Below are 25,449 nucleotides of genomic sequence, written 5' to 3'. Positions count from 1 at the left end.
AGAGTCCATTGATGCAGCAAATTTCATTGTTGTCTTATTTTAAGAAGCTGCCATAGCCACAGCCACCTCAGCCTTCAGCAGCTGTTACTTTGATTGGTTAAAAGTCATCAACATTGAGGCAAGACTCTCCACCAGCAAAAAGATTATGAGTTGCTGGGAGCTTAGATGACTGTCAGCATATTTTAGCAATAAAATATTTTTTAACTGTTATTTTAGGTTCGGGGATACATGTGAAGATTTGTTACATAGATAAACACGTGTCATGGGAGTTTATACATATTATTACATCACCCAGGTATTAAGCTCAGTACCCAATAGTTATCTTTTTTATTCTTCTCTCTCTTCCCACCCTCCCCCATCAAGTAGACCCCAGTGTCTGTTTCCCTCTTTGTGTTCATATGTTCTTATCATTTAGCTCCCACTTATAAGAGAACATGCAGTATTTGGTTTTCTATTTCTGCATTAGTTTGCTGAGGATAATAGCCTTCATCTCCATCCATGCTCCCATAAAAGACATGATCGCATTCTTTTTTGTGCCTGTGTAGTATTCCATGTGTATTTATATGTATTCCATGTATATGTACTACATTTTCTTTATCCAGTCTGTCATTGATGGGCACTTAGGCTGATTCCAGGTCTTTGCTATTATGAACAGTGCTGTAGTGAACATTTGCATGCATGTGTCTTTATGGTAGAATGATTTATATTCCTCTGGGTGTATATTCAGTAATGGGATGGCTGAGTTGAATGGGAGTTCTGCTGTTAGCTCTTTGAGGAATCACCATATTGCTTTCCACAATGGTTGGACTCATTTATATCCCCACAAACAGTGTGTAAGTGTTCCCTTTTCTCTGCAGCCTTGGCAGCATCTGTTTTTTTGACTTTTTAGTAATCGCCATTCTGACTGGTGTGAGATGGTATCTCATTGTGGTTTTGATTTGCATTTCTCTAATGATCCGTGATATTAAGATTTTCTTCATATGCTTGTTGGCTACATATATGTCTTGTTTTGAAAAATATCTGTTCATGTCTATAAGGAACTTAAACAAATTTACAAGAGAAAAACAACCCCATTAAAAAGTGGGCAAAGGACATGAGCAGACACTTCTCAAGAGAAGATGCACATTATTTTCTTCTAGATGATGTTTTTGCACACTTAATAGATTATAGTGTAAACTTTTATATGCTATATGCACTGGGAAATCAAAAAAATTAAGTCACTCATTTTATTGCAATATTCACTTTTTTGTCATGGTCTAGAACTGAACCCTCCATATCTCCGAGGTATGCTTGTTGTAATTACATGCTGTTAATACGTGAATATGTATGATCATGAACATGAGTATAAACACAGTTGTTATACAACATGGAAAGCACCACAAATTGAAACGTTCTTTCTCCTGAAAACTTAAAAATATGAGCAAGTTTTTTGTTTTGTTCTGTTTTGGGTTTTTGTTGTTGTTGTTTTTGAGATGGAGTCTTGTTCTCTCACCAGGCTGGAGTGCAGTGGCACGATCTTGGCTCACGGGAACCTCCGCCTCCCAGGTTCAAGAGATTCTCCTGCCTCAGCCTCATGAGTACCTGGGACTACAGGCTCACGCCACCACTCCCAGCTAATGTTTGTCTTTTTAGTAGAGACGAGGTTTCACCATGTTAGCCAGGATGGTCTCGATCTCTTGACTTCCTGATCTGCCCCGCTCAGACTCCCAAAGTGCTGGAATTACAGGTGTAAGTCACTGCGCCCGGCCTTTATTTATTTATTTATTTATTTTTTATTTTTTTGACACGGAGTTTCACTCTTGTTGCCCAGGCTAGAGTGCAATAGCGATCTCAACTCACTGCAACCTCCACCTCCCAGTTCAAGTGATTCTCCTGCCTCAGCCACCTGAGTAGCTGTGATTACAGGCATATGCCACCATGCCCGGTTAATTTTGTATTTTTAGTAGAGGCAGGGTTTCTCTGTGATGGTCAGGCTGGTCTCGAACACCCGACCTCTGGTGATCTGCCCGCCTCTGCCTCCAAAAGTGCTGCCATTACAGGCGTGAGCCACCACACCCGGCCCAAAAAATATGAACAAGTTTACTTCAAGAGGAGAAATGTAAAAAAGCAAGAGAAAATATTGCTTGAGATTAAGAAAAAGTCAAAAGAAAGATAATCATTTTTTAAAAAAAGAACAGACTTCTTTTACTTTTACTTTTGTCCTTCTCATCATTTTAAAAGAATTTTGACTTAAGTTTTATTCATTCAGCATTTATTGTACAACTACCATGTGCCAGACACTGTTCAACACTTTCAACACTTCAGCTTTTGAAGGGCTTTACAATCAGAGAGAGGTCTTCAGAGACCCCCATTTCATACTAGTGTGGACTGCATCTTTTCCCATTACCTTGGTAATTGAGGGTACATGAGGAGAGGTGACTGGGAACATATCCTTAATTCAGACAAAGGAGAATAAGTTGAACAATGCCCCTGCCATGCCCCCATTACAACTGGACTGTTTATTTTCCAGACTCAACTTTTATTCGAAACAGAGCTCTTCAATTTACAGTTAGCAAGGTTTTTATCATTTTATATAAATTTCCTTTCCCACAGTATATCAGTTCCAAATTTGGGGCATACTTTAATTCAAACACCAGAAAACTATTTTGGCAGATGGCAATAATGTATCATGACAGGATTTAAAAAAATGTATTTGATTGTTTGGAAGGGTATACTAAATCAATAGTTGTCTCAAATCCTTTATGGAAAAAGGCGGAGATAAATAAATAAGTGTAACACAGTAACTAAGGATAAGTCTCTATTTCCTGGTCCAGAAACTGTTAATTAGCAATGCATGGTTACCATTCCTTTTACTCAGTGATTCTTCATATATTAGGTTGGTGCAAGAGTAATTGCGGGTTTTGCCTTTACTTTTTTTTTTTTTTTTTTTTTTTTTTTTTAAAGACGGAGTTTCACTCTTGTTGCCCAGGATGAAGTGCAATGGCGTAGTCTCAGCTCACTGCAACCTCTGCCTCCTGGATTCAAGTGATTCTCCTGCCTCAGCCTCCCGAATAGCTGGGATTGTAGGAGTGCATCACCATGCCTGGCTAATTTTGTATTTTTAGTAGAGACGGGCTTTCACCATGTTGGTCAAGCTGGTCACGAACTCCTGACCTCAGGTGGTCTGCCTGCCTCAGCCTCCCAAACTGCTGAGATTACAGGCATGAGCCACTGCACCCAGCCTGCCTTTACTTTTAATGGCAAAGATCGCAGTCACTCTTGTACCAACCTAAATATTTCTGATTTTAAAAATAGAATTTTTTTTTTCACTGCAGCATTCTGAAGCTTAGAAAATTTACATAGTAATTTGCCGCTATATTTAAAGACATTTACTATTTTCCTTTTTTGTGACATTATCTTCGGGAAATCATAATTTGTAGTTGTATAGTAAAAATGTTTTCTTCCTCTAAGTTATAGAAATCTCTGGGTTTTCTCATCCTAAATCATCAAATGAGTAAATGCCACTTTTCTCAATGTAGAAATTGAAGTATGCACAAGTGTCTTCTGAATTGAGCAGTGCCCTGTAAGCACAGCAAGTGAAAAAGGGGGCAGGAAAAACACCCAGAGCCAGATAAGAGTTGCACTAGAATATTTCTAGAATATATTGTATTGAGGAAGATTTGGGTTTTTTTGGTGGGAGGTGGGGAAGAAAAGAAAGAGATATTTAGAAATTCGTGGTAGAATAATGTTGGGATGGATTTCTTGATGAGAAACACAAAAGAAGAAAATGAATATGTATTATTGTTATTGTTGGTGAAAATAACATTGTCATGATGTGTGATATAGTATTTCAGTTCGGATTGGCCCAAGTTAGCAGCTGAACTGATCTGAAACAAAGGGAAGCCCTACAGACATCAGGGCTATACTTTGACACAGTATTAACATATTCACATTGCAGTTGCTAGGAAGGTTATGCTGGTGACAGTTTTTATTTCTTTGCAGCCTGATATAACTCAGTATTGATTTGAGATAGCTCCTGTAGTGATGTTTTTCCACCAGAAAATCCATAGAATATATTTTCTTCATGAAGAGTGATGGGCACAGATAGGGTAATTCTAACTTGCTAATGAAGATCTGGGGTCTTGCACTTAGATCTTCCTTATGCAGCCTCAAAGTTCAAGGATGTCATTTCAGGTATCTCTGACATTCCTTGGCATTTAAAGAGAAATGGATTTTGGCACAATTCTACAGAAAGGCTAGCAACAACAGATACAGTTATTATATAAAGGATTCAGTGAGTCTCCTGATATAAAAATCCTAGTATATAAATGCCCTGTTTATTCCAGCCCTTCTCTCAGGATTTCCTATAAAATGTTCAGAATAAATAAGTAGACCATGTTATATGAGATTCAAAAATTACATATGAACTTACTGCTAAAAATTCAATTTGTCAACCTGATTTGTACAGGTGCTAACACAGAATTTAACAAAGCAAGGTACATAATGAAAAAGGAAAAAGAAGCTTTTATCTGCAGCATTGTCACATCTGCTAGATGAATTACTAGAGAATTACTGCTACATGTTGTTTCATCCTTTGTTCTCCAAACCAAAAATGAGCAACTTAAAAACCTTGCTAATCTGAAGTTTTTCCAGAATACATCTGTCCGAATTATAGATTATTGTTCAGATATCCTGCAGAAATTAATTAGAACATTTAGCAAAGTGAAGCTAAATAGAGTCCTGACAGATTTGACTTAATTAACAAATTTTAAACTCTTATATTTATCAGATGAATATTTGAATTAGTTAATAAAAATAATGTTTATTTTCTTGGATAAATAACACATTGATTCTAAAGATGGTTTTATGATAGATTCCTGCATGTATTTTGCTATTTCTCTGTCATTTTTTCAGTTACCAATGATATCTTAGTTTATTTCTTTTCTAGTACCAAGAGTTAAGATTATAATTATACCATATGCTTGGCACTGTGTTTCTACATAAATTGTAGAATTAGCTTTCTTTTTTCTTTATCCCTTGGGAAAAATTATTTTAGTATTGTGATTGAATTAAACTTATAGATAAATGAAGAAAATTAACCTATGGCATGATTACTTTTTCCAAAAACAGGGTATGTCTTTCCATTTATGGTCTTCCTTTTTAGGATCCTCTGTGGAATTCTAAGGTTTTCTAGATAATTCTTTTCAGGGTTATTACTAGATATTTTAGCCTTTTGTTATCATTATTGGGATATCTTATTTCATTACATTTTTTATTTGATTTTTTGATGGTTGATTTCACCAACAGTTTGATATAGTGATTAAGGACATAGACTCTTAAACTTTTGAATTGCAGCGCTGCCATACCAGCTGTGTAACCTTGAACAAGTCACTTGACTTTTCTATGCCTGTTTCCTTGTTCATAAAATGGTGATAATAATATTATATACTTCAGAGAATTATTGGGAGGATTTAGTTAATGTATGTAGAACACGGCTGGTATATATACATACTCTGCAAGTTTTCACCATTGTCATTATTATTTTTTGTCAGCCCTATTACTGTTTTCTCATTGTTTGTAATTATTTTTCAGTTAATTCAAATTTTCTAGTTATTTATCATCTACAAATTATAATTTTACCTTTTTCAATTTTATAGATCTTATTTGTTTCTATTATTTAATTGCTTCACCTTTTTCTCTAGAACAATATTAAATAACAGTGGTAATGGTGGACATCTTTATCTTACACTTATATTAAATGGCAGTATTTCTATTGTTTTGCTGTCTTTTTGCTTGAGAGATAAATTTTATTATGTCATAAGAGTATCATACATTCTGATTTCTTAAGAGTCTTATATATCTTATCAACACACTGTCTGGTATTCAATAGGAACTAAAGATAAGCCATGACTATGGATTACTGAGCTTTGCCGTTTTGGACTGTTTCTACTTTTAGAGCCAGCTTTAAATCTAGGCTCTGTCCTAATTTCTATTTATGTCAAGGGTCTTGATCCTATGAGAAACTACCAAACTTTAGGTTTAAGCCAAGGGTATATTTAAAGTCTCCGATCACCACTGGGTGGAGATACTACAGAAATTCATAGAATGAGCAATCCTGTGATTTGAGAGGGAGTTAGAAAAAAAAAAAAAAATTAACTAGACTTGAAGAACAATGAAACTTTACTAAAAACTTTTCAGCCAAAGTTAAAGAATAAATTTCAGTTAAATTTAAACCTAAGACATTATTTGTACCTGGATTGTTTGAAAGGCTGATTATTGTTTCTAGTGATACACAATAATAAGTACTCTTAAATTTTCTTTCTTGAGAGGCTAGTGCCAACTTGTGGCTTTATATTCCCATTTGTCATTTGTTGGTTAATTCTGGATTATATGTAGTTTTTTTTATTTGTAGCATTATTACCATTTCAATTAAAGTAGCCTCATGTGTTTTTACCAATACATTTAGCATCTGATTTTGCAATAGAATAGCTATTTTAATTTATTTATATGAAAAATGCCTATAAACACATTCAAATATCTCTGGCAGTGTGGGCAGAAATGCAGAAGAACTTAAACATTTTTTTAAACAAGATATATGTATTGAAATGTATCTGTACATTTTATAGACACTGTAATATTTCAAAGATTTACTTGACCACAATAAATATTGCCCATAACTCCATTTATCAAATGTTTTTTCTTGTCTTAGATTACCTTTTATTGCATATTAAAGTAAACCAAAAGGAAGATATGAAGACATTTTTTAATTTAACAACTTTAAAATTGAATATATCTACAATAAATATTATTGTAATTCATCTATTGTATTATAGCTGATAATTTTAATTCATTATAACTGCTATTATATTTAACAGGCTCTTTGTACATAAAATAATTTGTTAGATTTTCTTGTAGAAAATCCTGTATTTGTTCATGCCCAATTTGTGTTTCAGAATGTAGAACTTTATTCAGAGCTTAAATGAATTATTAACTTATCCCTGAGATGCTTTTATTTTCAGTAAGAAAATATGAAAAAAAATGTGTACCAACCAATTTAATGTTATAGAAAGGAACCATTCAGATTTATGAGTTCATATTCCATAATATATATCATAGTATTACAAACTCAAAGTACAGCTCGATGATCTCTGGCTTTAAGGTTGGCTGTGGCATGTACATAGCCTTTCTGATCTCATTAAAACCAGTTTTCTTCTATTTAAAAGAAGTTTGCAGTATTCACAGCTAAACACATTATAGACGTTGATGCTTCTGTAGCTATATTCTTGTAAGAATCATCTGGGATGATTTGTGGTGTGTTAAAATAAATGATTAAAGATTAGAGACAGCTGAATACTCTTCCTTCTCATTTAAAATGTTAAACAGTCTTCTATGTTTATTGCTGAAACTTTTGAATTTTCCTTTATTTGGGACATCTTAATTGCATTCAAATGTAAATGGTTGGCTGATGCATGATATTAGATGAATATTTCACCAGAAATCAATCATGGTAATAACAGTTAATACCACAAGCACTTTAGAGACCTTATTTACCTTGTATTTGGCACAGCAGTGAGAGTGAAGGAGGCAGATCTCCAGACTTTCTTCCTCAGGGAATAAGTGTCTGGCCAGAGAGTATTTTGATCACTTAGTTGACATCCTTTGGTTATCTAGTGAGGACAGTGATGTGCGGGCAAGGAGAATATTCCAAGTGACCAGGAGGAGCAGAGCAAAAATGGTAGCACTAATCACTTTGGTATACAAGGAAGAGGAAAAGGGTGACAGTGAAGGGTATTATAGTCAGCAGCTCAATTCAAGTAAAGATTCTACCTTGGAAAATTAGAGTTTGAGATGAAAATATCAGTTCTACTAACTATATTACTGTGACCTCTTGTCACCAGCTGACTCTACTCACTGAAACTCCAGATCAGTATTGCCATTGAAACTTGACCATAATGGTGCTGTGTGAACAGCATCTCTATCACATTTCAAAAGGAAGGTATCAAAAGTTCTACCTTTAGAAGTTATCCAGCCAAGTAGGGCTACTCTCATTAACTTTTTCATATTGTTCACCTCAGTGTAGGAAACTCACCAGGTTCTGGTTTTATTTTAAATAATTATTTCTAGATGTTAATAGAAACGTATATCCAAGTAACAAAGCAGCACCAACACCACCACCACCCTACATTGCCACTTTGACCCTGTTTTTGCCTCGTAAGTCAGTGACACGAGAGTTCTTTACTTACTGTAACCTCTTCCATCCTCACTTAGACCAATTTAAATTGTATGAAATATTTCCCAATTACTTGTCTTTTCAAATACACAAATTCTTACTGATCTAAGATTATATAAGCATGCCATGTTCATGAACAACAGTTAACTGAGTCTCATAATTAGAACCACTCCTGAATCTCCTTAAGTAGAAACTCCAGTGGAGTCATTAAGTATTATGTATTGGTTTTTAACTTTTGTCTCAGAAAACAAGCAAGAGTTTTGGGACCTTTTGCCAGTTGAATATAAATTTAAAAAATAAGGTGATACAATTATATACGTAATAGAAAATACACTCTATTTTCTATAACGACATTTCAGTCAACAATGGATTACATACATGACCGTGGTCCCATGAGATTATGATAGAGCATATGCAGAAACCTGATATATAGCACTTGATATTGGCACTGCACATCAACTAGAGGAAATAATTGATACTCAGTAATGGTTCTGTGACATTTGGTTTTCCGTATTAAAAAATACATGTAAATAAATAAATATGCCATCTTTGTGTAAATACACCCTATGATGTTTGCACAACAAACTTGCCTAATGACATGTTTCTTAGAACATATTCCCTTCATTAAGCAACACATGACTGTACAAATACTGTCTATTCCTGCCCATCATTTGAGAAAATGATCTGAGCCCCAGAGAGATAAAATGTCTCCAGTATGACACTATAAAGCAAAGGAAAAATTACTGTCTTTACAGAAGCTTAGCTTGTACACAATTTTTCCAGAGTACATCTGTGAACATTTTAGCATAGTCTCTAATCACTGAAAACAAAAATCTGTCTCTACTTTTCTTTGTATTTCATATTCATGTACATTGTCTCTCTTCTGCTTGAGGGGAAGAGATTCTCTCTAGTGTAAGAGCTATACTATGCAGCTTTCAGAGTATGACAGTTATTTCAAACTCCACATCAGATGCTGTATTTCTAAATTTTATGAATAGAAACCTCTTCCTGTTTACTCTAAAACTAAGAGGGAAAAGTGAAAACATGAAAATGTCACTGAGACAATTTATTGTTTTAAGTATATGGATAAAAATGATATTTGTAGATTGATAGATTTTGAAGGTAACTTTTCTTTGTTAAAATTCCTTTGAGAGTGATAGTCTGTGCCATTTACAAAGCCTGTACCCCCTCTTGCAGGAGCTTGAAATAGCACTAAGAAAGCAGAGTCTGTTTATTGTAAACATTTGGAAAAATGAGAATTGATTAATATTACCCTAAAAATCTCAACTTTTATGTTTTTATAAGCCTTATTAATATTACACAGTTTAAGATTTTTCTCAGCATTATATAGATTGCCTGCCAAAATTGGGATATTTGCCAATTTTTTTTCTTTAAATTGTTTATCCTTTCTCATAACCTAAACTGCAATTTCTATGCTGATCATTCCAAGAATATGATATTCTAACCATGACTTCTTCCAAATGCCACTTTTTATCTCTAACTGCATCTTTGACAGTGACAAGTGAACTTGAGACCCTGTACCATCTCAGTTTCACATACCTAGATTTAAACATACCTTCCTTTTATCTGTCATCTGTCACTGTTAATATCTTTTTTCCTAATCAACCATGTTCAAAACTTAAGAGCCATTATTTACTCATCCTTGACCTTTAACTCCTGTATATTTTCTCCTTCTATATTTTCCTATACAGCCTCTCATATATCTATCTTTCTTTATCGTTTCATTAATCCAACCAATTTTACTGAATAACTACTGAGTTCCAGGCTCTCTGCTGGGCAATGGAGGTATGAAACAAGTCTAAGCCTCTGTTTTCAAGGAGCTCATGGTATATTGAAAGAGACCAGGGGCAGTGATTTATAGAGTAGGGGCTATAAACCTGAGAAACTTTGATTGGCTATTTGTGAACTAAACTTCACAAAATTAAATTAGAATTCAAATTAAAATAGGATGCTGACTGAAATTTCTACATCATTCATACCAGGTTAAGTTGGTGGGGGAGGAGGGGAATGAAAAGACTTTAAATGAGAGGATTTCTTTAGCTACCTCCTAAAGGTAGAACCAGTGCCTTAGAAATAGAATCGAAGTACCTTCCGAATTTCACACAGAATACTATACTTGAAAACCCCCAGTTATTTATATAGTAAACTGCTATTCATCCTTTTAATCTCCACTGAAATATTACCTTTTCAAAGAAACGTTCCCCAATTTTCCACTTTTTTTCTGGCCAAATGAACTACTCCTGTATCATGACAGAAACCAAGTTGCAGTGAGTTCAGGAGACAATGTGACGGAGAAAATAGAGAAGAAAAGGAGGTAGAGAGGTAGTAGCTTGGGAGTGATTCACTCCTTGAAGAGTAGTTTTATTATTTATTGTTTTAATTTACCTTCTGTTTACTGTAGATAGGATAGAATTGCATGTATTTGGCCAGGCGCGGTGGCTCACGCCTGTAATCCCAGCACTTTAGGAGGCCGAGGCAGGCGGATCATGAGGTCAGGAGATCGAGACCATCCTGGCTAACATGGTGAAACCCCGTCTCTACTAAAAATACAAAACAAAATCAGCCGGGCGAGGTGGTGGGCGCCTATAGTCCCAGCTACTCAGGAGGCTGAGGCAGGAGAATGGCATGAACCCGGGAGGCGGAGCTTGCAGTGAGCCCAGATTGCGCCACTGCACTCTAGCCTGGGCGACAGAGCAAGACTCTGTCTCAAAAAACAAAAAAACAAAAAAAAAGAAATGCATGTATTTATAGACCAAGGAAAAAAGAAAAGGAAAAACTGAAAGAAAAAAAAGGAGATAGAGCAAAGCTCTCAATTACCACTGCCATCACTTAATCTAGATATTAATAAAATTCACTTTCTAGCAAGTCTTTCTCCCTTTAATTTTTCCCATTTCTATTTCATTCTTGGAAAAACAGCCAAATTAATATTCCTAAGATACTGTTATTAGTATGTGACACATTCCTCAAAAAATCCTACGTACATATCTGTAAGTCTGATTTATATCCTCAGACTTCTCTGTCTTTCAGAGATCTCATAATCTGGCTCCTGTCTACCTATGCAATACTATTTTTCTCTGATTCTCAGGATGGATGGTCAACTCAGTGAGACTAGTCTCTCCATTGTCATTTTTACACCCATTGACTTTAAGTTTTATAAGAACAAGTATCTTTGTTTTGTTAATTGAAATATCCCAAGCACCGTGCATGGTACCTAATAGGTATTCAGTAACTATTTATCAAATTTTTCTATGCTCCTCCACATCTTTTATAGTAACCCACTTCTACAACAGTCTTCCTTCTCTCTTTTCTTCTTTTCCAAACCCTACTTGGTTTTCCTTACTCAAGTGCCACTTACTCCACCAATATATTACTAACTACTACCGTCCATATTGTGTTTCATTCTTTCCCTGAGTTCTCAAGGTATGTACCTTTGGTTCCATACATGGAATCTTACAAGAGACGCAGGGTAATGATGTGGTTAAGTGCTCATTCTCCAGAGCCAGACCGACCAAATTTGAATCGTGATTCTGTTACTGTTATATTGCCTTTGGCAGGTCCTCTCTGCACCTGAATTTCCTTATCTATAATATGAGTAAAATAATAGAACCTCCCTCAGGATTATTGTAAGACTGAAATGAGTAAGTAAATTTATACAAGTATACATTTATTGTATACAAAATATTTATATATTTTCTATTATTATTGTATACTTTTATTACTAATTCATTCCTGTTAATCTTGCCTTCTAAACTGGATTATGGAGTCTTTGAGGTAGAAATGATATTTCATCTTTCTCAAAATGGCCAGCACAGGCTAGTTCACCAAATATTTGTCAATTAATGATTTACTCAAAATTTAGATGATATTAAGATAATTTTACCGGGAAATTAAAGCTGCTTCATTTGGAATCTAATTTTTAATAACTTATTTTATGTAAAGATCTACAGTCTACCAAGCACTTTAGATTGATTGTACTGTTTGATTCTCACAGTATTTTTGTGAGGTAAATAGGGGAGCAGCATCATTCTCATTTTACAGCTTAGGAAAGAAAAGTCAAGAAGATAGGTGCCTACCCCCCACTCTCTCAGTACTACCATCTCTCTCCCTATTCTCACCTGCTCAGAGAGGTACAAGGTAAATTAATGTCTTCTGCTGAAGTAGACATTCCACTGCAGTGTAGAATGTCACCCACCCCTTATTTTAGGTATGCCCAAATCTCTACAATGATTGTCCTGGGAACTACTCCACATTTGCCTTGCAAGGGGAGAATTCAAGTGGCTAAAAATACCTGCTCCTCTAACCTGTAGGTTGGGAATTGAGATACATCGTATCTTGAATACTGTGTTTTCCACAAAGTCAATTCCCCACTTCCCCTAACCTATCTCCTTGTATACGCTAGGAGGAGAAGGGATGCTGGGGTGATAGTCAGAAGCAATAGAGTCACTCTGTCCCTTCTCAGTTAGTCCTTGGACAGCTTTTGTTGGTAGCTTCACTTATAGCAGGCTAGCATATTAGAGCCTTTTAGGGACAACATCACTCAGTATCCTTTGTTTTTTTTGTTTTTGTTTTTGTTTTTGTTTTTTTGACAAAGTCTCGCTCTGTCACTCAGGCTGGAGTGCAGTGGCGCAATCTCGGCTCACTGCAAGCTCTGCCTCCTGGGTTCATGCCATTCTCCTACTTTAGCCTCCTGAGTAGCTGGGACTACAGACACCTGCCATCACGCCCAGCGAATTCTTTGTATTTTTAGTAGAAATGGGGTTTCACCATGTTAGCCAGGATGGTCTCGATCTCCTGACCTCGTAATCTGCCTGCCTCGGCCTCCCAAAGTGCTGGGATTACAGGCGTGAGCCACTGCACCCGGTCACTCAGCATCCTTTTATACTTACATTCGTTTATCAAACCTTTTAGCACCTTCTCTGGGCAGGATGCTATTATAATTACCATGGAGTATGCAAATGAAATATAAGGAATTTAAGCTTTTGGTGTACCTGGCTCTGTGGTCATTAGCATGTTTCTGTTAATCCAGTTTCCTAGAAACATTATATGTCACTTTAAAAAAACTGTTTTACTTTTATACGTTGTCCTCAAAACAAAAAGTGTACTGTCATGCTGAAACAAACTATTTAGTTCCTAGTCAGCTTTTTGTTTTGTTTTTGAGATGGAGTCTTGTTCTTGTCACCCAGGCTGGAGTGCAGTGGCATGATCTGCGTTTACTGCAACCTCCACTTCCTGGGTTCAAGCAATTCTTCTGCCTCAGCCTCCTGAGTAGCTGGGATTACAGGCGCCCACCACCATGCCCGGCTAATTTTTGTAGTTTTGGTGGTGAAAGGGTTTCACCATATTGGCCAGGCTGGTCTCAAACTCCGGACTTCAAGTGACCAAGGCCCGCCTTGGCCTCCCAAAGTGCTGAGATTGCAGGCGTGAGCCACCGCGCCCAGCCTAAATATTCTTATATGTAGCCAATGGGCCCTTTTCTCTAAATTCTAAATATGTTTTGTGATGTAGATAAGCATCAGTTTATTTAAAAATTTCTTCATGCAAATGGTAGAGTAGGCCTTACCAATGAAACATTTCAGTGAACCTAAAACATTTTTTATTGACTTGTGTGTGTTATCTTTTGTGTGTTTTCCAGCCTTGAATGCATGAAAGCCTGTCCTATTTAATGATCTCTTTTTATCATTTTTAGACTTTATCTGTGTTGGTCTGTTCTCAATCTGCTAATAAAGATATACCCAAGACTGAGTAATTTATAAAGGAAAGAGATTTAATTGACTCACAGTTCCATTTGCTGGGAAGGCCTCACAGTCATGGTGGAAAGTGAATGAGGAGCAAAGTCACATCTTACATATCAGCAGGCAAGACCTTGTGCAGGGGAACTCTTACTTATAAAACCATTAAATCTCATAAGACTTATTCACTACCATGAGAACAGTACGGGGGAAAGGACCCCCATGATTCAACTATTTCCACCTGACCCCATCCCCTTCACACTTGGGGATTATTACAGTTCAAGGTGAGATTTGGGTGGGGACACAGCCAAACCATATCTTTCTGTCCCTGGCCCCTCCCAAATCTCATGTCCTCACATTTCAAAACCAATCATGCCTTCCCAACAGTCCTCCAAAGTCTTAACTCATTTCAGCATTAACTCAGAAGTACACAGTCCAAAGTCTCATCTGAGACAAGGCAAGTCCCTTCTGCTTATGAGCCTGTAAAATCAAAAGCATTTCTCAGATACAGTAGGGTACAGGCATTGGGTAAATACACCCATGCCAAAGGGGAGAAATTGGCCAAAACAAAAGGGCCACAGGTCCCATGCAAGTTAAAGCTCCAGTAAGGCAGTCATTAAACTTTAAGTTCTATAATGATCTCCTTTGACTCCATGTCTTACATCCAGGTCACATGATGCAAGAGGTGTGCTCCCACAGCCTTGGGCAGCTCTGCCCCTCTGGCATTGTAGGGTACAGCCCCACTCCCAGCTTCTTTCATGAGCTAGCATTGAGTGTCTGTGGTTTTTCCAGGCTCACAGTGCAAGCTGTCAGTGGATCTACCATTCTCGGGTTTGGAGGACTATTGCCCTCTTCTCACAGCTCCATTAGGCAGTGCTCTATAGCTGCCTAATGAGAGAGAGCAGCTATAGCTGCCTAATGAGAGAGAGCAGAGAGAGCTCTGCCCCAGCAGCAAACTTTTGCCTGGACATCTAGGTGTCTCAAACATCCCCTGAAATCTAGGCAGATATTTCTAAACCTCAATTCTTGACTTCAGTGCACTTCTGTGCACCACAGGCCCAACACTACATGTAAGCCACCAAGGTTTGGGGCTTGCACCCCCTGAAACAAAGGCTTGAGCTGTACGTTGGCCCCCTTTAGCCAGGGCTGGAGCTGAAGCAGCTGTGATGCAGGGCACCATATCATGAGGCTTCATAGAGCAGTGGGGCCGTGGGCCCCACCCACAAAACCATTTTTTGCTCCTAGGCCTCCAGGCCTGTGATAGGATGGGCTGCTGTGAAGGTCTCCTGCGTGCCCTGGAGACATTTTCCCCATTGTCTTGATGATCAACATTTGATCCCTCATTACTTACGCAAATTTCTGCAGCTGGCTTGAATTTCTCCCGAGAAAATTGGTTTTTCTTTTATCACATTGTCATCCTTCAAATTTTTCAAACTTTTGTGCTCTGCTTCCTCTTGAATGCTTTACAACTTGGAAATTTCTTCCACCAGATACCCTAAATCATCTCTATCGTATTCACAGTTCCACAGATCTCTAGTGCAGGAGCAAATGCTGCCAGTCACTTTTCATAGCAAGAGTGATCTTTACTCCAGTTCCCAACAGGGTCCTTATCAACATCTGAGACCACCTCAACCTGGACCTTATTTTTCATATGACTATCAGCATTTTGATCAAAGCCATTCAAGTCTCTAGGAAGTTCTAAACTTTCCCACCTTTTTCTGTCTTCTTCTGAGCCCTCCAAACTGTTCCAACTTCTGCGTGTTACCCAGTTCCAAACTTGCTTCCACATTTTTGGGCATCTTTACAGCAGCACCACACTCTACTGGTATCAGTTTGTATATTTTTATTCATTTATTTATTTTTTGAGATAGAGTTTTGCTCTTGTTGCCCAGGCTGAAGTGCAGTGATGCGATCCTGGCTCACTGCAACCTCCGTCTCCTGGGTTCAAGCAATTCTCCTGCCTCAGCCTCCCAAGTAGCTGGGATTACAAGCATGAGCCACCACACCCAGCTAATTTTTGTATTTGTAGTAGAGATGGGTTTTCTCACTCTTGGTCAGGCTGGTCTCAAACTCCCAACCTCAGGTGATCTGCCTGCCTCGGCCTGCCAAAGTGCTGAGATTACAGGCATAAGCCACTGCACCTGGGCTACTGTATTAACCTCTTTTCATGCTGCTAATAATGACATACCCCAAACTGGGTAATTTATAAAGGAAACATGTTTAATTGACTCACAGTTCCACATGACTCGGGAGGCCTGTCATGGTGGAAGGCAAATGAAGAGCAAAGTCATATCTTACATGGTGGCGGCAAGAGCTTGTGCAGGGGACCTCCTATTTACAAAACCATACGATCTCATGAGACTTATTCACCACCATGAGAACAGTATGGGGGGAACCACCCCCATGATTCAATTACCTCCACCTGGCCCTATCTTTGACATGTGGGGATTATTACAATTCAAGGTGAGATTTGGGTGGGGACACAGCTAGTCCATATCAATCTGAATTTAAAAATAATTTTTTTTTAACATCTCTGCATGTTTTTCAGTGCCAGATCTGATTACCTATTATAAGTATAGTCATGGCTTCTCATTTGGAAAGTCTTTTTACATTGCTGTAAACATTTCATCGGAATTATCTTAAAACAATTAGATTCATAGTTATGAAGTATGGAAGAGAGTTTAATAATGCTGATTGAAAACAAATTGCATATTTTTATGTGTTTAATTATTCAAAAATAGCTCATTAATGAATAAAATCTAAACACAGAAAATGAGGAAGAACAGAAGTAAAATTAATTCCACTACTCAGAAATAACCACTTTTGCAGTTTCTGTGGGTGTGGGTGTGGGTGTGGGTGTGTGTGTGTGTGTGTGTATTTAGCACCAAAGTGGTCCATAATTAACTTATAGTATTGCGGCGTCTTTTTCCCCTTGATAATATATAATATCCCCTTAATAATATATCCTGAACATTTTCTTCATTAGGAAATATTTTTTCTAAACACAGTTTTAATTGGTGAATGGGATTTCTTTACATGGGTTCAGTGCTATTTATTTGTTCTATCCTCTTTTATTATGTATTAACATTTTTGTTTTTCACAATTTAAGAAAAACAGTGTGTTTGATAAATGTTTTTTCTGTGCAACTTTGTATAATCTGTAACTGTCCATAGAACAAATTTCTAAGAAATTTCTAGATTAAAAGATGTGCATATTTTAATACATATTAAGTTTATGTTGATTTATACATTCACTAGGTATCTCTTTCCATCATCAAAAATTAGTACCCTCAAATTAAGATACTTAAAATGAATTTATTGAGAGATTGTAATTACAAGATGGTGCCTTTGAGGGGAAATGAAAGAGATAATGGAATAAATTATGGGTATTAGTTACAGACCTATTACCACCCCTATTTAAGGGAATAAGTGGTTACCAGAAGATGGATAAGAGAGGCAAGTAGAGAGCACTATCTTGAGAAGCACAGTGACCTTTGATCAAGGGACACAACCAAGCCAATATACTAGGGGAATGAATACTGTGACCTCACTCTCCCCATTGTCTGTACCCATTTTAAAGCCAGAAGATTGAAAGTCCCTCTTGACACAGTCTAAACAGGTTGCCACCTAGGACAGAAAGCAAGGTGGAGACCAGTGGAGAGTGAGTCTGGAAGGGCAAACAGAAGATAACCAGAATACTTACCTACTTTTTGTATTTCTATGACTGTAAATACTTCTTTGTATTTCTGTGATGATTAATGAGGTAAAACATTTTTATTACCTATTTATGTTTCTTCTTTTGTCAAGTGTATGTTTATATCGCCCCTTTTTTTTTAAGCAGGATTTTATTTGTTACAAGAACTCTGTTTATATTAAGGACATCTTAAATTTGTTTTATTCATATACTACTCTTCTTTAAGAATTCATCTTTGCTATACACATAAATGTTTCAAGTCATCAATACTTTTTCTTGTTCTTTTGTGATTTCATTTCTTTGTACTTAAGAAGTGCTTCATCTAGCTGTAAGCCATTATCCTCAGCAAACTAACGCAGGAACAGAAAACCAAACACCCCATGTTCACTTATAAGTGGGAACTAAACAATGAAAACACATGGGCACAGGGAGGGAAACAACACACACTGGGGCCTGCCCAGGGTATGGAGAGAGGGAGAGCATCAGCATAAAGAGCTAATGCATGCAGGGATTAATACCTAGGCGATGGATCAATAGGTGCAGCAAACCACCATGGCACGTTTCCTATGTAACAAACCTGCATGTCCTGCACGTGTATCCCAGAAATTGAAATAAAATAAGTGCTTAGTCTATATAAATCATTTTTCTGTCTTATGTAAGATAGAAACACAGTTTTGCTTTCTTCCAGTTAACAAGTTATCCCACTACTATATTCTAAATAATAAAGAATAATAGAATGATGCCATTTCCAATCACCCAGTGATTTGACATGACATCCTTTTCTTTTCCAAATATTTATGTGTATTTGAGTCTGCTTCTGTGCATTCCATTATATCCAATTAATCTTTTAGTCTTTCCTGATGCAATATCATATGGTATTAACTTTGTACGGTTTTAATATATGACATTGTGTTTTATTTATTATTTTCTAATATTTTCTTGGCATTTTTGTCTATTTAGTTTGTCAAATAAACTTCAAATTTTAAGTTTCAAAATAAAAGAAAGATTCATTTTAGGATTTTGATTGCACTTATTTTATATATATATATATATATTACCCTAAGGAAAAACAAAGTTCTTATAATATTGATGCTAGAAATTAGATGCTAGAAAGCATCTAATATCCCCCTCTTCATTTTTTCAAATGTCTTGCATGAAACTATTTCATTTTCTTTAAATATAAGCTTAATTCTAGGTAGTTTATTTTGGATGAATATTTTGATATAATGAATGTAAGCTTTTGCCTATTATATTTTCTGACTACTGCTGCTATATAGAAAAGCTAATCATTTTGTTGTGTGTATGTTGTAACTAAACCCTAATGAAATTCTTTGCAGTTTTACTGGATTTTCCTTGGATTATTCTGGGTTTTCTAAGACTATATACATCGTGATTTCATTAACTCTGCTTCTAGTGATTCATTGATAAGTAGAATGTCAAATATTTAAGATAAAGAATAGCTGTCTCAAAAAACGTTTCATTATTCTAATTAAGTTTTCTTCTGATATGCGTCTACAATGGGGTTTTCTTTTTCTAAAATTGGGAGTCGATGTGAATTTGTATCACATCTGACCTTATGTAACTTATAGTGGTGATTACATATTTGTATCCTTTGACCAATTAAGTTGATGAACTGTATTTAAAATTTTCCTAATATTGAATCATCTTTCATTCCTGAAATATATCCTAAGTCATTTTTATGGAAGTATTAAAAACCACATTGCATTCAGCCTTTACAGTTTTTAGAGCCTTAAAATCTGTTTTTCTAAGGAATATTGGGGAGGTGTGCATGTACGTGTGTGTGTATAGTGCTATCCTTGTCAGATTTAAATATTAGCTTAAGGCAGCTTCATAAATAAAATGGCCTGGGGCACTTTTCAATATTTTTTTGCCTTTGAGCAGTTATTATATCATGAGAATTCCCTATACTTTGAAAAGGAGATAGAATTGTTTGGAAGAAAATTGTGCTTGTCACCTTTCTTCAACGTAATCATTTGAAAACTTTAAAATTTTAGCTATATTTAAAAAGGCCTATTAAGGTTTTCTATGAGTTTTGAACACATACACACACACACACACAAACGTGAACACACACATGCACACACCTCAGTTTATTCAGGTGTACTTAGGCGTATGAACATATAGATTTTCTGAGGTTTTCTACTCTTTGGGGAATATTTGGATCAATATTTTTTAATGTATTACTATAGAATTGTACAGAGTATTATATTATTTTTTAAATATTTCTGTATGCTTATATATGTTCTCATATGACTGAAAATGAGAAAGGAAAAGAATATAAAAACACAGTTTTTCTGATTTGTAATTTCTCTCCCTCTCACACACACAGCCATGCTCACAGTCCATTTACAGATTTTTGAACTTTGTTTTTTGTTTTCCCCAAAATGTCAACTCTAATATTTGTCTGTTTTTCCCTTCATTGATATATTTATTATCATTAAATTATGTTGCCTATTTTCCTAAAGATAGTTTGGGATATTTTGTTTATTTTTGGCCTTGTTTATATTCACATAACTTCTTTTTTTTTTTTTTTTTTTTTGAGACAGAGTCTTGCTCTGTCACCAGGCTGGAGGGCAGTAGCACAATCTCAGCTCACTGCAATATCTGCCTCCTGGGTTCCAGCAATTCTCCTGCCTTAGTCTCCCGAGTAGCTGGGATTATAGGCACGTGTCACCACACCCACCTAATTTTTGTATTTTTAGTAGAGATGGGGTTCACCATGTTGACCAGTGTGGTCTCGATCTCCTGACCTTGTGATCTGTCCACCTTGGCCTCCCAAAGTGCTGGGAATACAGGCATGAGCCACCATGCCCATCCAACTTCTTTCACTTAGAGCACAGTTTTGAAAGCTTTATATGGTAGCAACTGTCATCTCTAATTTTTCAGTTGAGGAAACAAAAGATGACTTTGTTGACAAATTACTGAGGCAGATGTACATTTTAGTGTTCTTTATTAACCATCATGGTGCGCAGATGCCAGAGAGCGTGTGATGACTTGGCATCCCTGAAGAGTTTGTCTGATAATCCAGACATAAGAATTGATTCTGCTCTGCAGAATCATTTAATCATATGTTTTATTCACTCATTCATTCATTTTTCAAATATCCATTGAGTTTTTTTGTGCCAGACCTTGTGCTAACTTTTGGAGATACAAATATGAAAACACATGGAACCTCCATTCAAGGAGATTTATTGTAAGTCAAGTGGAGAAATAGATAATATCTCACAAACAGCAATTACTGTAATAGAAGTATGTCCACACTGTTTTGGTAACATATACATACCTCATAGCACAAAGTTACTCATGAAAAGTAGATGATTTGGAAATACTATTTTATTCCAATATAATCAGTATATATAGCTTAATACTTTCTGTGTGTCAGATAATACACTGTGTCCTGAGGAAAACAAGGTATAAAAATAATTTTTCTCATGCGTGAGAAGCTTTTAGTCTAGTGGGAAATGACCCATCTCATTATAATAAAGATGTATACCAGATACCTGTGAGACATAGAAGAGAAACTTAGGAGTTAAAAAGAAAGGCTTTCTTCACAGAGAAAGTAGTGTTTGAACTGAGATTTGAAAGGCAAGCAGGGATTTATTAGATGGACAGGTTGTGGCTTTCTAAGCAGAAGGAACAACATGTGCAAAGGCACAGTGGCATGAAAAGGCAAATACTGTGCTAATGCTAAAGCATAAGGGGCAAGATGGTGAAGGATGAGAAAAGAGGTAAAAGATAAAAATTTACAGAGCACATATCTTATCAGACACCATTCTAAATACTTTATATAGATTTACTCCATAAGTCTTTATCATTGCTTTGTGTTGGAAATATTTCAAATCTAGTTCTTTTGAAATACACTATAAATTATTGTTAACTATAGTCACTCTACTGTGCTATTGAATACTAGAACTTATTCCTTCTGTCTAACTGTATTTCCATATTCATTAACCAGTCTCTCTTCATCCCCATCTCCCACACCACCACCACCTCCACCCCACCACTCTCCCACTATGTCCCGAACCCACCTTGTCCACCTTTCCCAGCAACTACTGTTCTGCTGTCTACTTCCATCAGATCAACTTACTTAGTTTCCATGTACGGTTGAGAACATGGAATATTTGCCTTTCTGTGCCTGGCTTATTTCACTTAACATGATGACCTCCAATGCCATCTATTTTGCTGCAAATGATAGGATTTCATTCTTTTATTTGTTTTTATTTTTATTTTTTTGAGATGGAGTTTCGATCTGTCACCCAGGCTAGAGTGCAGTGGCACAATAAAATAATGGGATTACAAGCATGAACCACTGCACCTGGCCGGATTTCATTCTTTTTTAATGGCTGAATAGTAATTCATTGTGTATATTAATAAATATACATTTTCTTTATTCATCCATTGATAGACATTTAGGTTCTGTATCTTGGCTATTGTGAATAGTGCTGTAATGAACATGGGTGTGCTTATTTCTTTGATATCCTCATTTCCTTTCTTTTGGGTATATGCCTAGCAGTGGGATTGCTGGCTGGATCATATGGTGCAACTGTTTTTAGTTTTTTGAGGGCTCTCCATACTGTTTTCCAAAGTGGCTATACTAATTTACATTCCCACCAACATAGTACCATCATTCTCCTTTCTCCACATCCTTGCTAACATCCATGTTTTTTGCCTTTTGGTAACAGCAGTTTTAACCCAGGAGAGATGATACCACATTGTGGTTTTGATTTACATTTCTCTGTTGATTAGTGGTGTTGACCTTTTTTTTTTTCCATGTACCTTTTGGCCATTTGCATATTTTTTCTTGAGAAATGTTTATTCAGATCATTTGCCCATTCGTAAATCAGATGATTTTATTATTGCTACTGAGTTCCTTATATATTCTGGTTACTAATCCCTTGTCTGGTGGAGAGTTTGCACATATTTTCTCCCATTCTGTAAGTTGTCTCTTTACTGAGATGTTTTCTTTGCTGTGAAGAAGCTTTTTAGAATGATGTAATTCTATGTCTAGTTAGGCTTCTGTTGCCTGTGCTTTTGAGGTCTTATCCAAACAATCATTTCCCAGACCAATGTCCTGAAGCATTTCCACAATGTTTTCTTCTAGTAGCTTTATAGTTTCGGGTCTTATATTTAAGTCTTTAATTCATCTTTATCTGATTTTTGCATGTAGTAAGAGGGGTCTGGTTTCATTTTTCAGCATATAGATATTCAGTTTTTCTAGTACCATTTATTGAAAAGACTGTCCCTTCCCCTACTGAAAGTTCTTGGCAGCTTTGTCAAGAATCAGTTGGCTGTAAATACATGGATTTATTTCTGGGTGGACATCTAAGCTTAACATGCAGTGTATCTAAAGGCTTTTGGGCAGAAATGATAAATTGATGGACATTTCCAGTGTTGTTTTATAATTATCCTAAATCTTGTCCATTACCCATAAACAAAGTCTCATGAATTTGAAACCCCCATTCACACAAGGAAAATGTGATATAGACACACAATATCTATAATACTAAATAAGACAAAAGTTGTGCAGTTTTACTTTTATGCCTCTAAGTGGAAATTTTAAATGAATAGTAAATTTGCTTATAAAACTATGAAAAACTAAATTCTGTGTTTTTCATATTGTAATTATTTTCTTCATAAAGCAAAGTAGTATAATTTGTTCTAAATTTAATTTACTAATCTCCTAAAATTAATTTGCAGAAGAACTTGTATACATTAAAGTTCTTTACACATACACATTCATGGAAGTTTGGAACATTTAAATTTGTCAGCAGTTCCTCTCCTTCTCTTCTTACCATTTCATATAGCAATACTCTTTCCTTTGAAAAACTCCTCCCATATGATGCATTTGATTGGAACCAATGCCGAGGTCAAATCTTTATTTAAATCAGTCAGTTCTTCATAGAAAATACTTTGGACAAATCCTCTTCTTCATTAGTCAGGGCACTCTTTTCACTCAGATGAAACTTCAGTTTGAAATGCCACATTCATCACAAAATGACTAAAAGTGGAACTAGATTAATCAAAAAGTTCTTTATTTTATCTTCATAAATGTATGACTTCATGTGAAGGCTGGAAAAAATACCTGTAGAGACTGCAATCTAATGAAAAAGGAGATGGAAGCATTGATTGTATGGCTTGCTGATTTCAAAACTCTTTAATCTTTCTGAAGCACTTTTAATTTCAGGATGTTTAAGTAGCTTTAATTCTTAATATTAAAAAATTAAGATGCTTAATGCCTATTTTTTATTGAAAGCCATAACCCCATAAAGCTTAGCAATTTCCATTTCTATTTGAAAGTTAATGAAATGAGAGAACAAGCACTTTGCCACTGAATAATTCAGAGTACAACTGAGGAGACCCACGGGGTGAGAGCTGACATCAAACTCCAATTGAAAACCATTTTTTAAAAATAAAGCTGTCTGGTAAATGATTTGTATGGTTTATTTTTTCTTACCTAGAAATTCTAAAATGGACATTCTAAGTGTAGAATTCCACAATGCAACTGAGAAAATGAGTAAATGAGATAATTATTAGACTATTTTGATAACTTATGAAACATATAAATGAAAACTTTTTTGACTCCTTATATTTTAATTACTTGAATTTTTTAAGTGTTTAAATTCTCAAGTCATGTCACGTAAGATTTCAAGAGATCACTAGTGCTCAATAAATTTGTGTTGAATTTAGTTGTGTTGTATTGCATTGCCTATTATGGGGGAAGGCTCATCCTTCTTTCTGCTAAGAAACAGAGAATAATTGTAAACAGCCCTTAGTCTGAATCATTTTTATGCCATGTCATAGACACAAACCAGTGGATGGGTTTGATAGCCTGGAGTCTTGAGTTTACCTCCTTCACAGTTAAGACACATTGTTAGTTTGGTTTACTATTTAAGAAATCACTAGGATGCTCTTTATTCATCTCTGAGAATCAAGTTTCCACTCAACCATTTATGTATAACATAAATTATATTATAAAAGTCCAATACATGTATTAGAACCAGTTTCTTTAATTACTATATATGCCTAATTACAGTACAATTTCTCACATTACCTGAGTTAAAATTAATGCATTTCAAAACAACAGTAATTTATATTTAAAGAAAAGTGAAATGTACTTAAAAGAGCTGTTTTTTCTAAAGACTCAGCAGTCTCATAAAGAAAACTTTGCCTCATCTCTTTCTACATGTTTGAGTCAGTCAAAACATGTAGTCAAAACATGAGCAGTCAGTCAAAACAATAATGCTTTCCTATAGGTGTAAATAATAAAGAAGTAAACCTCAATAGTAAAGAATCAGTTACGCTAGCGGTCCCCAGCCATTTTGGCACCAGGGACTGTTTTCCTGGAAGACAGTGTTTCCATGGACTGGGTTTGGGGTTGGGGGGATGGTTTCAGGATGAATCAAGCACATTACATTTATCATGCACTTTATTTATATTATTATTACATTGTAATATAAAATGAAATAATTATACATCTTACCATAAGGTAGAATCAGTGGGAGCCCTGAGCTTGTTTTACTGCAACTACATGGTCCTATCTGGAGGTGATGGGAGACAGTGACAGATCATCAAGCATTAGACTCTCATAAAGAGCATGCAACCTAGACCCCTCACATATGCAGTTCACAACAGCGTTTGTACTCCTATGAAAATCTAATTCCACCACTGATCTGACAGGAGGCAGAGCTCAGACGGTAATGGAGCAATGGGGAGCAACTGTAAATACAGATGCATGCTGACTCGCTTGCCGCTCACTTCCTGCTGTGTAGCCCAGTC

General features: G+C 36.0%; 1 protein-coding gene across 4 annotated transcripts in view; it reads left to right on the top strand.

Annotated features, from left to right (window-relative positions):
- Window positions 1-25,449, top strand: part of TBCK (TBC1 domain containing kinase) — a 233,478-nt gene that overhangs the window by 147,892 nt on the left and 60,137 nt on the right. The gene's annotated exons all lie outside the window — the stretch shown is intronic.

Source organism: Theropithecus gelada, chromosome 5, assembly GCF_003255815.1.
Source record: "Theropithecus gelada isolate Dixy chromosome 5, Tgel_1.0, whole genome shotgun sequence".
NCBI lineage: Eukaryota > Metazoa > Chordata > Mammalia > Primates > Cercopithecidae > Theropithecus > Theropithecus gelada.
The sequence above is the reverse complement of the archived record's forward strand: the minus strand, read 5'-3'. Positions and strand labels throughout refer to the sequence as shown.